Raw genomic sequence first — 16,058 nt, 5'->3', positions numbered from 1 at the left:
TTCAGAAGCCAAGGTAGAGCAGGACCACCGCAGCCCCCAGGTTCCGCACCCGGGGTCGGGGGAATTCTAAACGAGGACCCTTGGGCAATCCCCACTCTTCCTCAAACGGTCACAGGGTCTGCAGCAGATGCAGAAGGCTCTGGCTTCTCCCGAGAGGAAATGTGACCGTGGAGAGGCACTGGATAAAGGGAACTTCTGGGCAGGCTTTGTCCAGAAATTTCCTGTTGAGTGTTTCACTTCACGTTTAGGAAAGGATTGAGGAACTCTTGGGAATCAGTTCACAAAGGCTGAGGACCCAAAGAAACACAGCCTGTGCCTGGGTCCTGGGACTCCTGGTCACAGAGCTGCAGCGGCTAAGGACAGTTCTGGCTTCCTTGAGTTTATTTGATTTCTTGTCTTTGTTTTTCAATTTTATGTGGCCTGTGTGCCTTGAGAGGTGTGTGTGTGTGTGTGTGTGTGTGTGTGTGTGTGTGTGTGTGTGTGTGTGTGTGTGTGAGTTTTCTTTCTCTCCAGACTATAAAACATGAACGAGGAAGCACCGGAAGTGGTAGTTCACCCATACTTTTTGCCTTTGCGAAAGTGCACCGGCATAACCACCACCTTCTACCATAATGCTTCCCATTTCTTCTACCCCTTCATACTAAGAACCTCGCCCCATACCAGACCCAGTGAGATTCAAAAATTAAAACAGGCCAGACCAGAGAATATAACACTTACGTTAAAGTATGCATTAAAGCTCTGTGCCGAAAGGAGTCTGTATCTTCCGAAGAACGGTTTTAGCATTACCCTGACTGTTTTAAAAGCAGTTTTTGGAAGATGGGAGAGGGTGAAAAAAAAAAGAGTGCAGGTCTTTCTTTTCATTTCATGGATCCTTAACCCATATTTAATGCAGAGCCTGGATTTTAGACATAGCAAGTGTGCTCGTAATTATTTCAAACAGTTAAAAAAGCTGGGTAATGATGTTCAACATAAGTAATCATGTTAAATAGTAAAATTTAATTTCTTAAAAACTTAAATCCTCATATCTTCTGGAATGCATTGTACTGGAGGATGTCTGAGTAAATTAAATTCTCTCCTGCACACTAAAGCATCAATTTCCTTATGGTAATTATCTGCTAGATTGGATCTGTCAGAGGCCGGGAAGCAAGGCTGACATTATACCCTCTTTACAAAAAATGATTACAAAAAATTAAGACGAATGAGTAAAATTAAGGCTGTGGCTGGTAAGCCTCTATAAAGCTCTCATGGATCCTTCTACATAAGATACCATTGTACCCTGGACTAAGCTTTTAATGACTAGCGTATAATCAGGTGAAGTCCATTAAAGTGCAGCAGAAGTAACGATAGCAGAGATAACAGCGAGAAATGATTTTCCGCCAAGAAGAAGCAATTTATTATACACAAAAAATGAATTTCTAACGGAAGTGTCTGGATGGATGAGGAACTCGGCTAAGGTGACAGGATTTCTATCCTGGAAAGTTTGAAAGAGTGGTCGCGCACACGGGCACCCCGCTGGCACTCGGGGAACGGAGTCAAGTGAAACCCCAGGCCCTGAGAAAGCTTGCTGCCCTGTGACCAGTGCCTCCGGAGTCTCCCTGATCCCAGAATGTAGCCCCTCTGGCCTAGGTTCTTCAGGAGTGAATCGGTAAAGTGATCTCTTTTATGTCCGGGCTGGGCATCGGCTGATGGCAGTGCGGAGAGCTGAACTGTTTTTGCGGCTGTTGATCGAGCCGTGTATAAAGCACTTAGGTAATACAATTGCATGGCTATCAGGGACAGCGCATTAGTTTAATTAACTGTGAAAGAGTAAACACAATCCCCATGGAATCACAGGGAAAGCGGGGCATTAATTAGTCATGAAAAATGCATAATAGCATTTAAGACTTAGAGTGCATCGCCCAGGTATCTTCTGAGTTTCATCTCTGATGCCCCAGAAGTCCTTACCCAGCCCTGGCTGAACCTTTCATCTGCTGTGTTTGTTTCCAAGGCCCCTTTCTCCTGGGTGTAGTAAGCAAGACCACCAAGTCAAGTACCATTCGGCAATGATCCATCCCTCTAGAGCTCCATGTAATGATCTGTAAAGATGATATCACTAATGACATCACAGTTCATAGGATTTCTATGAACATGGCTGGCATCTAGGGCTTGATAAGTTACCCATGGCTGGCTTTATGGTAGAAGTTTTAGCTGATTGCATTAGGGTATCTGTGTCCCTCTTGCCTTCTTCTGTGAGAGCAGAAAATGTAGTTTGGTTCACACATCTTAAGTCAAGGGAAATGCCAGTAAGATAGCTCAGAGGGAAACAATGCTTGTAACCGAGCCTGCTTACCCGAGTTTTATCCCTGAGCTCCACATGGTAGAAGAAAAGAACTGACCCCTGTAATTTGTCCTCTGATCACCACATGCATGGCATGGTGAACCCCAGCCCCATATAAATAAATAATAAATGTAATAAATCAGTGGGGGTTAAAGAGGAGCTCCCGAGAGACACAATCAGTCTCATCCAGCCATGTTTGTATTCACCACACCAAGTCAACAAAGATTTATGAACTGAATACACATTCCTACAAAGGTAAAGAGGGCTAAATGCACATAAAAGGGTTGACTAATGACTCACTCTGCTTGGCTATCTCCTTGTAGACCTGAATCTGTTCACTACTTGGCATTTCCACAAAGACAGGAAGGAGAACAGCTCCGGGCAGACAAGAGGAGAAAGCTTTGTGCCGTACCATGTGCATTGGTGACTTTCTGTCGCTAGAGCAGAGACCTAGCAAAATGGGTATGGAATTGGGTAGCAGTGGATCTGGGAGAAGTTGGGGAGAGGGGATAAATAGAATCAAGGTATAATGGATGAAATTCTTGAGGACTTAATAGTGTATTTTTAGGAGGCACCTTGTGGGAGGAATGACTTTCTCGTCCTTTGTTCTTTAAGAGGAAGATGTTTTATAAATAGCAACAAGAACCTGAAGATCCAACCTTTCTTTCACAACACACTATGAGAAAATGTGGATTTCTACCTATATTATATGTGTGAATTACTTCAAAGTGGATCAGAACACTAAATATAAGACTTAAAATTAACGTCTTGGAGAAAGTATTAGGGAAGGTCTCTAAGACATGGAATTTGGTGATAAATTCTTGGCTATGATATGATTTAAGAAACTTGAGTCCAGCAGTGTGTATATGGGGTGAGGGGGAGGCTAGGAGCCATGAGATTGCTGGTCATGTTGATCAACAGTCAGGAAGGGCAGAGAAATGAATGTTGTTGGTTTTGTTCTCCATTGAGGTTCATTCCTGAAACCCTTGCCTATAGGACTGTAGTGTCCACATTTAGGATGGTTAATTCCTCCTCAGATAATTTCTGGGGAATGTGCTCACAGACATATTCACAAGTGTGTCTCCTGCATAGTTCTAAAGCCAGTCAAGCTGACAGTGGTGAGTAATTATCATCATCATTGTAGGGAGGAGTCTGATGGAGCTTCTCATGTTACATGTTGTATACTTAAATCATAATTGTGGAACTGGAGCTTGAGGGAGGGAAGCCTTATCTAAGGGCCAAAGCATGGGTCACCAGATCTAGAAAATGCACATGAAGACCTTTGAAATTGGAAAGCATTGATACGAATTGCCATCCCAGATCACACAGGCAGGACAAAGAGAGGAGGGGTGTTGAGGGGAAAGTTGGAAGGACAGAGGAAGAGCTATGATGGGTAAGTCATCATGAAACAACCCTCACAGCCCTATACTGGCCATGAGCACAGCATGCGGGAGGATGGTTTGCATGGAGCTCTTGTGTTCCTGGGAAACATAACGAAAGTAAGACTAGTGATTAGAGCTATGCTGTGGCCTTCTCTGAAGGTGTTTACTCCTTGAGCCCCATGCCTGACAACTTATCCTGAGAATAACTCGGAGAAGGCAAAAGCAAAGCACACAAACACAACAAGGTTTGGATCCGATCCATTGACCTTGGAGTGCTTCATTTTCTCCCTTTACCTTATCAAATAAGGCTATTAATTGGCCTTAAGGCCATAAGACTGTGGCCTGTACTGTGAGATTTTCAAACTGAAGTTCCTGGTGGGCAAACACCTCGTCTGATGTGTTCTGTCTGCGTCTCACCCTGGTGGCTCTGCAAGTGATTGATAACTAGAAAGAGAACGTGTACAGATGCAACAGGACTTACGATAGGCCTCTGCCCAGGTCAGTCCATCAGTAAGCCCATTGTAAACTATAAGATTGTATCAAAATGCCAATTTAAGCATATATCATCCTGTAGAATTACTATTTCTCTTTGTTATCTCCCAGTTATCTCGTATGATGCTGACCATCAAGTCCGGGCATCATTGTGCTTAGGAAAAGATCCGAATTCAAAATCTGAATTATGATTTGACCAAGTGCCTGCCATTTTTCAGAAATCATCCCAAACCGTTTACACCGACAATCCTTTGTATATTGTACTAATCATGATGGTCAGTTGCTTGGGAATGAGTACATATATTCTCCCAAATTCCTTTGTTAAAATTTTAACAAGCAAGGCGCATCTTCACTGTGGGATGGCAGCTCCCTGAAATGTGGAAAATATAGTGTTTCTGTGAGAAGGTGTCAGGGCTGTCCTGGAATTCACTGTATAGCTTGTGGTACCCTCAACTGAATGGCAATCCTCCTCTCTTGGCCTCCAGAATTACATATATTCATGTGAGTATATCCATTTATTCAAAGCAGTACCCTTAAGTCCCTCGTGACTGGCTAATGCATTCAGAAATGTTCTCAATATTTGGAATATCCTCGATATGGAGATAAAAATAATAATAGTCCTTGAAGTCAATGAGACCAATATCTAGAGGGAACTCTGGCACCCAGAGATGCCACAGGTCTGCTGGAAATCACGCAGCTAGCTGAGGGCAAGCCACTTGAGCTCTCTTGATTCCTGATAGCTGTTGGCAAAAATTTATTGATTTCTTAGACTATCTTTAAAATATATGTGTGCTGTCATATCAAATGTTTTGGCCTAAATGATAGACTACTTGCGCCAGTCCAGAATGATTAGCTGAAAAAGTAATTCGGCAAGTTAGAATTCCACAGGGAATGCTAAAATGTAATTAATAATATGTAAGAAACATTTACAAAAGAATACAGACTGTGCCCCCTATGTATTCGTCAATCGTATGTTATGAAGAGAGCTTGCATGTGACAGAAAAGCCAAGGGGACAGATTTCCTGATAACAAACAAGTGGGAACACCACCGTTGTGCTAAAATAGCTGAAAACCAGCCTCATATGGAAAGGTTATAAAGAGATATGGACTCACTTAATCCTTATTCTCACAAATTATATGTGAGGGGGGCAGTTTCCTCTCCACGCCAATCAACAACATAGACATGAGAAAGAGACCTTGGCGACAGTGGATATTCACATATTAGAACAGAAACCAAACCCCACTTCACCCTCACTGGGCAGCATCAGAAATGCGATCAGCTTCCCTCCTTCCTGACCACCCCTTCCTCCCAGACCTCAAAGGAAAGTTTCTTTATTCTGTACTAAGTTTCCACAACTGCCCTGTTCCTGTGGGCATGCACAGCCACCTTTACTGGGACTTCCCGGTGTGTGCACCGTCTACCTCTTATACTGTGGAAGGCTCCCTTATTCCGAGAATGTCTCCCGGAATCCCACTCCACAGGAAGTCTCTGAATGTCTACACAGTCAAGTACTATCCGTGAGTCCTTTTCTGCACACTGTTTCCCCAAGCCTCACATTTATCTGGATGCTCATATTCTGTGCATATTCTTGGGACATAGGAGACATTTAGTAAGTACTTATGGTAGTATTGCATGATGGAAATCAGTGACCTCCAAGTAGTCTCCTCTCCTCTTTATCAACTTAGGGATCCCATTACACGAAGTGTAATAGTTCCAGCCTAAAAATATCCACACGTTATTTCCTCTGTGTGTGGAGATGTGATGGTGAGAGGACAACTTGCAGAAGTAGGTGTTCTTCAACCAAACATGTTCTGGGGCTTGAACTCATGTTGTCAGCCTCGACAGCAAGCACCTTTATCTACTGAATCAACGTGCTGACCCACCAAGTTTCTTGCTCTCATATAGGTGAACTTTAAAGTATACTTCTTTTTTTTTTCCTTTTTTTTCAGAGCTGGGGTCCGAACCCAGGGCCTTGCGCTTGCTAGGCAAGCGCTCTACCACTGAGCTAAATCCCCAACCATAGGTGAACTTTAATTACTTTCTTGTAACATTCCCTCTGCTGCAAGAATATGATGACTTATTTTTCTAACCTTATAGGACATTGTTGTTGCCTTCGTAGGACGAACAGGGAACTTTAGGATAAGGAAGTTGGTGCAGACCAAGCAGAGAGCCTAGCAAAGCTAAGAGACACAATTAAAACACGTGCAACGACGCTGTCAGCCTGCCATAGCAGAGACGAACCGAAAGGGTGACAAACAAATGAGCCTGGAAAGGCCGATATGGGGACCCCAAGGCTGTGCTTTGAATGATTGCTGTGCTTGACTAACAGACTGGGGACCCTCTCCAAAGGTAAATGTGTCACTGAAGTATTTTTATGAAATGCTATATCAACACATTCAAGTTTGACAGCCATGAAATAATCTAATTTTGACAAAAAGGACAGGAATGGGGACAGTCATCAGAACTCTGATGATACATACACATGGACTTTGGAAGTCTTAAGTGTTATAATTTGTGAGAATACGGATTAAGTGAGTATTAGCAGAAAACTTTAATCACCATTAAGCAAGTGTTTTTGTCTCACACTCAGGATATACAAGAATTCATGTCTCAGACAAGGTAGAAGGCCATGGTCCCTCCATATACAGAGAAATTCCCTCACCAGTGTCATTGGAAGACAGTTCTCCCACATCTCTGCCCCTGGACTTATGAGCTCACTGTTTTGCCTTACCTAGGCAGCACCTTTGAGCATACACACAGGAGGGGGTGCCTCTGGTGGAACTACGAGCTCTTGTCAGCAAGGCCTGTGGAAGAGGAAGGGGTGTTTCCACTATGATCTTGAGTGAGCTGCAGTCATTTGATCAATACCCTTCTCTCCACAACACTCCACCAGGTAAGCTATGAAAACTTCGAAGGAACTGTGTTCAAACTATGACTGACACAAAACCTATACTTTGGTGAGAGAGAAGGCTCTTCGAGGTCCCTTGCCTATTGTTAAAGTTCCAGGAGCACTCACCTCTACAGAGCTGCAAAGCCCACTCCTAAACTCTGGTGACTACAGAGTGAGGGGCAATATAAAATGTAACCTGTATATTTGCTTATCAAATCACAAAGATGGGCTTGAACCAATTATGAGCCTGGCTAACCTACTTAGGTTCTACTTCTGTACTGGATCCTCTCCACATGACATACACCCTCTTTGGGCTTCTTGGCTGAAGTCACTACACTTTGGGTGGTTGGACACCTTTTCAAAACTTTTGTGAGCATGAGAACGCTACACTGTCCCGTCTTAGAACAGTACTTCTTAGAGTGTCTCCTAATTCCACCTCTCCCTATGCTTGCCTTAGCTGTTTTGTGTATGAGTTACTTGAGAGGCCCTTTATTTTTCTACTGATAAATTCATTATTAAATAATTCTTGGGAGATACAGGCCACTGATTTTCTGCAATTTGCATCACCACACTTTAACTTATGTTGAAAGCTAAGCCTTTTGGTCCTTTTGTTTTAGAAGCATATTAATATTTCTGTGACCTTTAGTAGAAGGCAGTTGAGACATATCCTTTTAAATAGCAAACTAAGAAAACCAATGACCTAAAAGGTATGTTTCTGACCCTAGTTTGATGCGAAAATTAGGAAAGATATAAGTTCTTTTTCCAAGACAAGCATAGTCAAGGGAACTTCTAAAGTCCAAGGAGAATGAGAAATGCACATACATGCCATGCACACTCATGTACACACATGTAAATACACACACATACACACACAAGCACTTTTCAGAAATGTAATCAGACACAATTTTTGATCTGCTACAGTACTCTACTTTCTAAAATCTCATAGTTTACATAATTCACTCACATTTTTAGAGGAGATAAACTAATCCATTTACAACTGAGAAATTTTAAATAGTTAATCATGACTTATCAATCAAAGAGGAAGACAAGAGAACTGCCTATTCAGAAGACACAGGGCTGTGTCAAGGCACAGACTAGCAGCAAGCTCCTTATACTTCTTTTGCTTTTCTGCTCTGTTTAGGCCACCACTGACCCATGGTTCATGGGACCCAATTTGTCCACGACAGCTGGATTTTCTTTTGCAACTCTGAACTCGTGACATTCTGGATGACTGAAGGGTAGAGAGATTTAGTGTTTTCTTTTACCCCTGTCTGCACTGCTGAGAGGAGCACACTGATGGACAAACATCATGCCCTAAAGTTGAGTTTCTCTCTAAGGCCTGAGCTACAATGGAGGCCTTCCACTCTGTGTGTGGGATCCAAGGCAGCAATGGGAAACTCAGGGGTTTCCCCAGATGCGGTCCTCCCAACAACACTGAGGACACGTGGGATCGCTTGTTTGTTTAGGTTTCAGATTTTGAAAGCCGAACCCGTGACTGCTCACACCTGTCTTAGAAATACCCCATGAATGGACTGTCAGCATAGCAACCTTGAAAACAGTTTTCCAGGGACCCCAGGGAGTCCTTTGGTTACATTTGTCCTCATCTGTGACTGAGTGTTAACAGGATCACAGGAAACCATAGTATCAGGAGCATTGTTGGCCCTCCAACTCTGCCTGTTCTACACCCATGGATTCGAATCAACAGGGTATTCAAAATATTTAGGGAAAGCATTATCATTGTGTCTATACCTAATATGCACTTACCTCTTATTCCTTAACTACTCATTGCTAATATAGAACAACTACTTACATAACATTTGACTGTATTAGGTATTATAAACAATCTAGGGTTGGTAGTGTACATAAGAAGCTGTGGGTAGGTTATATGTACATTCTGAGATGTCATCTAAGCCTCTTGAGTACGTAGATCCTGCCATCCATAGTGTTCCGGAACAAGTTCCCCACAAAAGATACTAAGAGACAATTCCATTTACCTAGAACACTGGCTTCGTTTTGGAATTGCTGATCTGTGACCATCCTTTCTAGTAGGCAACCTACAACATACTGTTCAGATACATCATCAATCCCTCCTCCTCCCTCTCTCTATTTGATTTCTGCGTTGCACAGTACTCTCTGACCAGCCCCAGTAGTGCCCCAAAACTCATCAATCACTCAAGAGAATCTACGACTATGCTTTGCGTGGGCAAGTAACCGCTGAGGGCTACGGACTCCGTCACAGTCTGTAGCCTCGATCTGGCCTTTTGCAGATGAACTCTAGTCCTCTGCTGCACAGCCTATAACCCCATACCTTGTGACTGAGGCCCTTCCCTTCCCTTCTCGGCTCAGACACCTCTTCCTGCTCGTCCCCACAGGGCCCTCAGTGAGTCTCGCTTTATCTTTAATCTGTGGCTCTGCCCACAGAAGACACAAATGAAAACGGTCTTCCAGAACTGGGAAAGGAGATTTACACCAAATGCGTTTTAGGGCCTCGTTTCCAGAGTGTGAATGTGACAAAGAAGAGCTGTTTCCATTACAGCATACAAAGTAGAAACAGCAGAGCTTGCCCTGGAAACCCACGCAGAGTAGCCTGCAACATCGGGGGCTGGCAGGAAGAAGCCAGCCCCGCCCCCACCTGCAACCACAATAGCAGTTTAGATAGAGGGCTGCAGGGACTCTCCTGCCAAACTTCAAGGACTGTGAGGAAATGTCCTTTACAGAGGATGAAGCAGGAAATATTTAGCAGCAATTGAGACTATATTAAAAGTCAACTATAGTGAAAGAAACAAGCTAATTGTAAAAATGTGTGCATTAATTAAAACCACAGGGTTGTTTCTGAATGCCATTTGGGTAGATTGGATAAGGAAGGACTTACGATGTTACAAAACTAAAACAATCAGGAGTGAAAACGATGATGAAAATAATTGCATTTTCCTGCAGTATTAGAAGAATATTTTGTGAAAATACCTGCATTTTCCTGCAGTATTGTAACAATACTTTGTGGGGCCCCCTAGATTCCCTTTCCCTGTGAATCAGCGCGGCTCCCTCAGTTCCAAAGTAATCCATACATTTCCTTTTTCTTTTTTCTAACAGTAGCACACTCTGCTTTAATACCCCAAATATCTGTGCAGACGGGAGATGCAAAAATAACACAGAGATCTGAGGACAAGAACATCTATCACATTCGGAGAAAAACTGATTAGAGAGAAGGAACCGAAAACCATATCCTGTTGGATTACATGTAAACAGTAAATGGGGACACTTTCACAGTGGAGTAGGAACTCTGATCTCATTTTACAGGCGCACTATGGACAGGAGATGGCCTCGTTGCTGACTCTCAGCCTCCAAAACTTTACAGTGGAGTGGAGTGTCCTGTACCTGATGCTGGGAGACAAAGGCCCACACAGCAGCAATTCAATACGGCAAGGAAGGAACAGACATGGGTGCGGGCCCTCAGTGGCAGTGCCTGACAAATGGCTGTTTATCAAGTGGGAAGTAAAAAAAAATATGAAGATTGAGTCCTAAAAGGCCCAGAAGAATACACTGTTTCCGTTTGCGCTCTTCAATCAGGTGGTGTGGACAGGTCCTGGGGGAGGGTGGTGACAGTCAGTGCCCTGTGGCCCCATCCTCTTCTGGAGCTGGGAAACTTTCAGAGCAATGAAGATCAGGGGGCCTGCTTGTGGGGCCTGCTGTGAGCAAAGCCACGGACCCTGGTCTGCTGGAAATATGGGATGCTGAAGATGTTGGCAGCGACAACGGCCACAGAGTCAGAAGGGTTCACAAAGAACCCGTGCTTGCCCAGAATCATATTACGATCCGCATCACCATCAAAGGCAGCCCCGGAATCATGCTCTCCACCAGGTCAGCAGCATAGGTGAAGTTAAGATCAGGGTGGTGGCCTCCAAAATCCCTCAGGGGAACACAGTTCACAGCTCAGTTTGCAGGGGCATCAAGTTCTCCACAGAGGATCTTCTTTACATCCGGTGCCACAACTCCGTGCATGGTGTCTATGCGGATCTTCAGTCTGTTTGGACCAGAGAGTAGCTCCTTCAGTGCGTTGAAGTCGAAGATGTGACATAGGCCTCCACTGAGTCCACAATCTCCACTGTGAAGGGTTTGAATTTGTTCTCCAAGTAAAACTGCTGCTTTCCCAGAACACTGAGGTCTACCTTCAGGTCAGGGCAAACGGCATATTCCTCGATTGTCTTGCTGATTCGGAAAATTTTATCAGTGATCGATTCTGGAACAGGATCCCCATTAGAAATATTGAAATTTGATTCCAAAATCTCCATTGGGCCCTCCTGAATTGTGGCTGGCTGTCAGAACGATCCCACCAATGGCTTTGCTTTTGGGGATGATACCAGATAGAGCATGAGTGGAGACAATTCCATTCTTTCCCATAACCAGGCAACCAATCCCGTTAGGCCCGGCAATGTTTACAATGGCCTCTGTCTTGTAGAAGCAGCCGTTCCCACACACAACCAGCGTTACCTCTTGCCTCAGCGCCGGCTGCACGGTAGAGAAGATGCTCTGGATGAAATTCTCTGCACAGTTGGCATTGTTCTGGGAGCAAACCGCTGGTGCCCGGCTTCTGATCACTTCACTGCCACGATCGTCGCCATGGTGGCAGTTGGCTGCGGGCGACAGTGGCTGCAGCTCTGGCTGCTGCAAAGGGCTCAGAGTCTACTCTGCTCTCGTCCAGGAAATGACAGCCTAATCCATGTATTTTCATTTTTTCAAAGACAAGTATTTTTTAAGGCAAAGATATGCTACTGATGCTTACTGAATTACCCTTTATGTATATTTATTTATACTCTGCTCACCGTTGACTCCCTGGCCCTATATTCTCTGCCAAGTAAAACTGAAGGAGGTGTACAGGTTGTAGAATGGGAGAGAGAGTTTATTACACACCCTTGTGTAGGACATAGAGTTTATTACAGAAAGAAGTGAACCACTCCTAAGGAAGAGAGTGGCCAATGACCAAAGGGGTCATTGCTCCGATTTACATTATAAACCATCATGGTTTTAATCTCTGAGGCAGATGGGAATGTCCTCTCTATATCCAGGGTCAGAGGTAGAAATGAGTGGGATTCCATTCTTTAGAACAGGAAGAGTTACTTTCCATTCATGGGCCTCAACGAAGCCCTGAAGTGTCTTCTTATAGAAGTTTCAATATTATGGTAACAGTTGTGGTGTTATTTCTAGTGCCACCAGGGAGACAAAAGGTGAGGTCCAAAGTCAACTATGAGGGAGGGGTCCAAGCCTGTTGATATTTATCTAGCTACCTAACATACATGTGTATGAGTAGCACACCTCCTAGAAAATGAGGCCATGGCAGACCACTGTTCACTGAGGCCCCTTGGCATGAATATGGTATTATGGTTCTTTGTGCATGTCTCTTCATTGCTTCCTGAGCCCCTCAGGAATCTCCCCTTCGCTGTGCCCTGAAGTTCTATTGAGTGAATAAATATGAATTCCGGCAGTCTGTTTATCTGTGTAATTCTAGTATGGTTTACTCGTCTTTAATAGGTGACTGGGGTAGCTTGTCTGGAGGGTAGGAGGCAAGCCTCAGCCTTGTTCGGGCTGATGGTGGAAGCCACAATAAAGAGCTGATCACCCCCAGCATGATAAGAGCGAAGATCAAACAAATTGCTGATTTTCACAACACATATTATTTATTATGTGAAACAATGGGTTTAATGATACTGTTTTTACACCAATCCTCAAAATCTTTTACACACACACATAGCTGTTTCATATTCGATGGTAACTCTGCAAGCTTTGAGTGTTCCTCCCGTGCCTTTGATGGTTATGAGTCTGCAGTTGTAGTGTGAATACTCTTAAGACCAGAGACACAGGCCTACCCTGGACAAAGTGGGGCAGATGAATCTGTTTTAGAGTTTGTTCAATGTATTATGAAATAAATGCTGGGTTGTTTCAACTGCCAGGGACTTGCCTTTTCTGGCCACAAAGACAATTTGAAGAGAGAAGAAGAGATCCCGGTTAGCGACACTGCCCATAGTGCACTAGACAGTTCTGAGAAAATGAAAGCTTTATTTGTTTTTAGTGTGAGGGTGTATTTTTAACCATCTAAGGAACCTCCGACACCATAAAGACCTTGTAGTACACACAGAAGAACCCAGAACTGTGTAGAAAGTGGGAGTGGGTGGGGTGCAGGTTTATAAACCACCAGAATTTGGGTGTGTGCACCAGGATAATTCAAAGGGTTTCTCAAAATAGCAGTTGTAAATGTGAAACCCTTCTTTCATATGTCTGAGTCTCTATGTTAATGTGACTGTTGAATCAACTCAGAGCTTACTGCTAGGCAGAGGAAAACAAATATTTTGCTCTGAATAACTTTATTTATATTAGAAGCACACCTCTCCAAGCTTAAAAAGGCTGAGCTGGATAAATTAACAGATTATTGAAGATACAGGGTCTCTTTTTAAAAACTGTTAGACTAGTACCTATTTTAAAAACGGAATCTACAGAAAACTTGAGGAAAATTTTAGTGAAGCTTCAGAGAAAACAACAAGAAGTCAGGCAAGTTGCAGATCTTGGCAGCTTGTGTGAGATAAAAGATGGAAAGGAGAAAAAGTTACTCATTCTCTGCCAGGTCAAGGAAGCAGGCAGATTCAGTAATGGAATTTTGCTAGACGTTGTGTGGGTGCACACACACACACACACCACAATGAGTGCATGGAGAGAGGGAGGGAAGACAGAGGAAGGGAGGAGAGGTGGGGAGAGAATGAATACTGGTGAGGAGTCTTAGGATAGGATTCTGACCAAGATCTAAAGAAAAAAGAAGAAAAAATGCTTTTCTTTCTACAGTAGAACTCAGAAAGTGGGTGGGCTTAGCACTGAATAAAAGGATGGCTTTTTTGATGCCATAGAATTGTGTACCTCATTAAGGGGACTGTCATTCTAATGTCTTCTTAACATGTTTTTAGGTGTATGGGGTTTCTTTTCACCTCTGGATCCAGCCTGGTTTTCTTGAGAACATAAAACAGAGTTTCTCCTTGTTTCCTCCTCCTGGCAAGAGAAGATCCTGCTGCCTCCACCAAACGGTATTATCAGCCATTGTCAAAGCCATTTGTAAAGTGGGTTACTGACCTAGGGACCATGTCCGGGGATGCCATTGGACTGATATTTGTATGTCTCAGAGATGTCTTCAAATATGGGAGGCACCTGCTGTTAGTGGTGAAAAGGATATCGGCCATGTAAACGTCCTTTTTTTTCTTTTTTTTAAACCAGAGGAAGCTGGCATAGATAAGCATGTGTCCCAAATGGCGCCTGAGTAGCAGCTGGCTACAAATGGCCCCGTTTATCCCCTTTTTCTCTGCCTAGCATTCTACTCTCAAAACCAGTCTTTAAGGAGCGGGGAGATGTTTTCCTGCCACTAAGTTCTTCAGTCTCCCAACTGAACCATCAAGGCCACATTGCCACTAGGACAAAATCAACCAGTAATCAGTCATACAGCCTAAGACCCTCAACAATGGCCAGCATGACAAGATGACCCCAAGAGTGCAGTAGTGATATATCTTGGGGGCAACTAGCAGCCATCTAATTGGGCTTAAGGACTGTGCAAAAGGACGGGATTAATCCTGGTACTGTAAACCTAGGCATCTACTCATGCCTGGTCACGGACTCTCAAGGAACACCTACTCTCTTTCTTTGTGTTTCTACATATTTGTTCTAACGCCACATGTTTAGTAAAATTTATCTCCCCCCTACACCCCAGTATAAAACGATTCCATCTGTCCATTTCTGGTTTCTGTTTTTGCCCTACCATAAGGCTTACCTTTTTTATATTGTGAACTTTCATAATTGTCTGGCGTAATATACATTTGTCTTCCAGATGAGTCGTCGGGGTCCTTGAATAAGCTTGGCAGCCAGTTAGACAAGTGCTGTACCACCAAGGTGATACTTCTGGCCCTTTAAGAAATATTTTGTGACAGGTGAATTGTTCAGGCTCGTCTTGAATGAGTAATCCCCCTACCTCAGCCTCCAGAGTAGGTGGGATTGTGGGCGTGTACCACCGCACTGAGCATGCATGCCGTAATTTATAACTACATTAAATAGCAGAGGTTTTCTTTACTATGTCACTCTCTTTTATATTTTTATATGTTTCACAGATACATAAAGTCTGTGAAAGCAGCAATGTATGGGGCACTGAATGAGAGGAAAATATGCCTCTGTGCTGGATCCTAATGTGGATGTATAATCCAAGTCTAGGTTGTAGGATTTGAAGAGCAGCTGTGTGTATATCCCTGTGACACTCATCTTTGGAGTGTTGAGTGCAGAGGCACCAATACTGTAGCTCACATGCCCAGGCCAGGAGCATTGCTAAGGCTCTACTCTTTGGGGTTATGACTGATCCACATTCTAGGTCTGTGATAAGCATGATTTGTCTTGTATCTTCACAACTGAGAAGCCAGTTTGAGTTATAGGCCTAACAAAGTGTCAGTGTGTCTCTCTCTTCTGAGTGAGGCCCTGGGGCTGTTACAAAGTCTTTTCAGAGGCAGCTTTGGAAGGGCGCAAGAGCCCTGATGGGGTTCTGATATCTGCACTGTAGAGACTGGAAAAGTGTTTCAGAGCACAAAAACTTACAATGGCTGTTATTCTGTCCTGCCACAAAAAAGTCCCAGAAAGATGAGCCGGTGCCTCAGGTTGAGCAGCAGTACCTCTGACAAAATATTTGCTGAAAATCGAATGTCAGGTAGCCCAGTGATCTACTTGCCAGATGGGCTCATTTCACCTCATTTGTGTCTCTCTATGAATATTCCAAAGATTTTTTTTTATCTTGGTCTGATGTTAATTTGCTTCTGCACATTCGTTTTTCTCATTGCTGTGATAAAATATCCTAAGAGTCACCTTAAAGAAGAAAGAATTGCTTTGCTTCTTGGGTTGAGGAATGAAGTCTACCATGGCAGAGAAAGTGTAGAGTGGGCAACACTGTGGAGGTAAGAGGACAAGGTT

General features: G+C 43.6%; 1 pseudogene; it reads right to left on the bottom strand.

The window, feature by feature from the left end:
- Positions 1-10,665: 10,665 nt before the first annotated feature.
- Positions 10,666-11,716, bottom strand: Pgm1-ps1 (phosphoglucomutase 1, pseudogene 1; annotated as a pseudogene).
- Between the last annotated feature and the right edge of the window lie 4,342 nt (positions 11,717-16,058).

This window comes from Rattus norvegicus, chromosome 14 (genome assembly GCF_021556685.1).
Source record: "Rattus norvegicus strain SHRSP/BbbUtx chromosome 14, alternate assembly SHRSP_T2T, whole genome shotgun sequence".
Lineage (NCBI taxonomy): Eukaryota > Metazoa > Chordata > Mammalia > Rodentia > Muridae > Rattus > Rattus norvegicus.
Note: the sequence above shows the minus strand (reverse complement) of the source record. Positions and strands in the feature narration are given on the sequence as shown.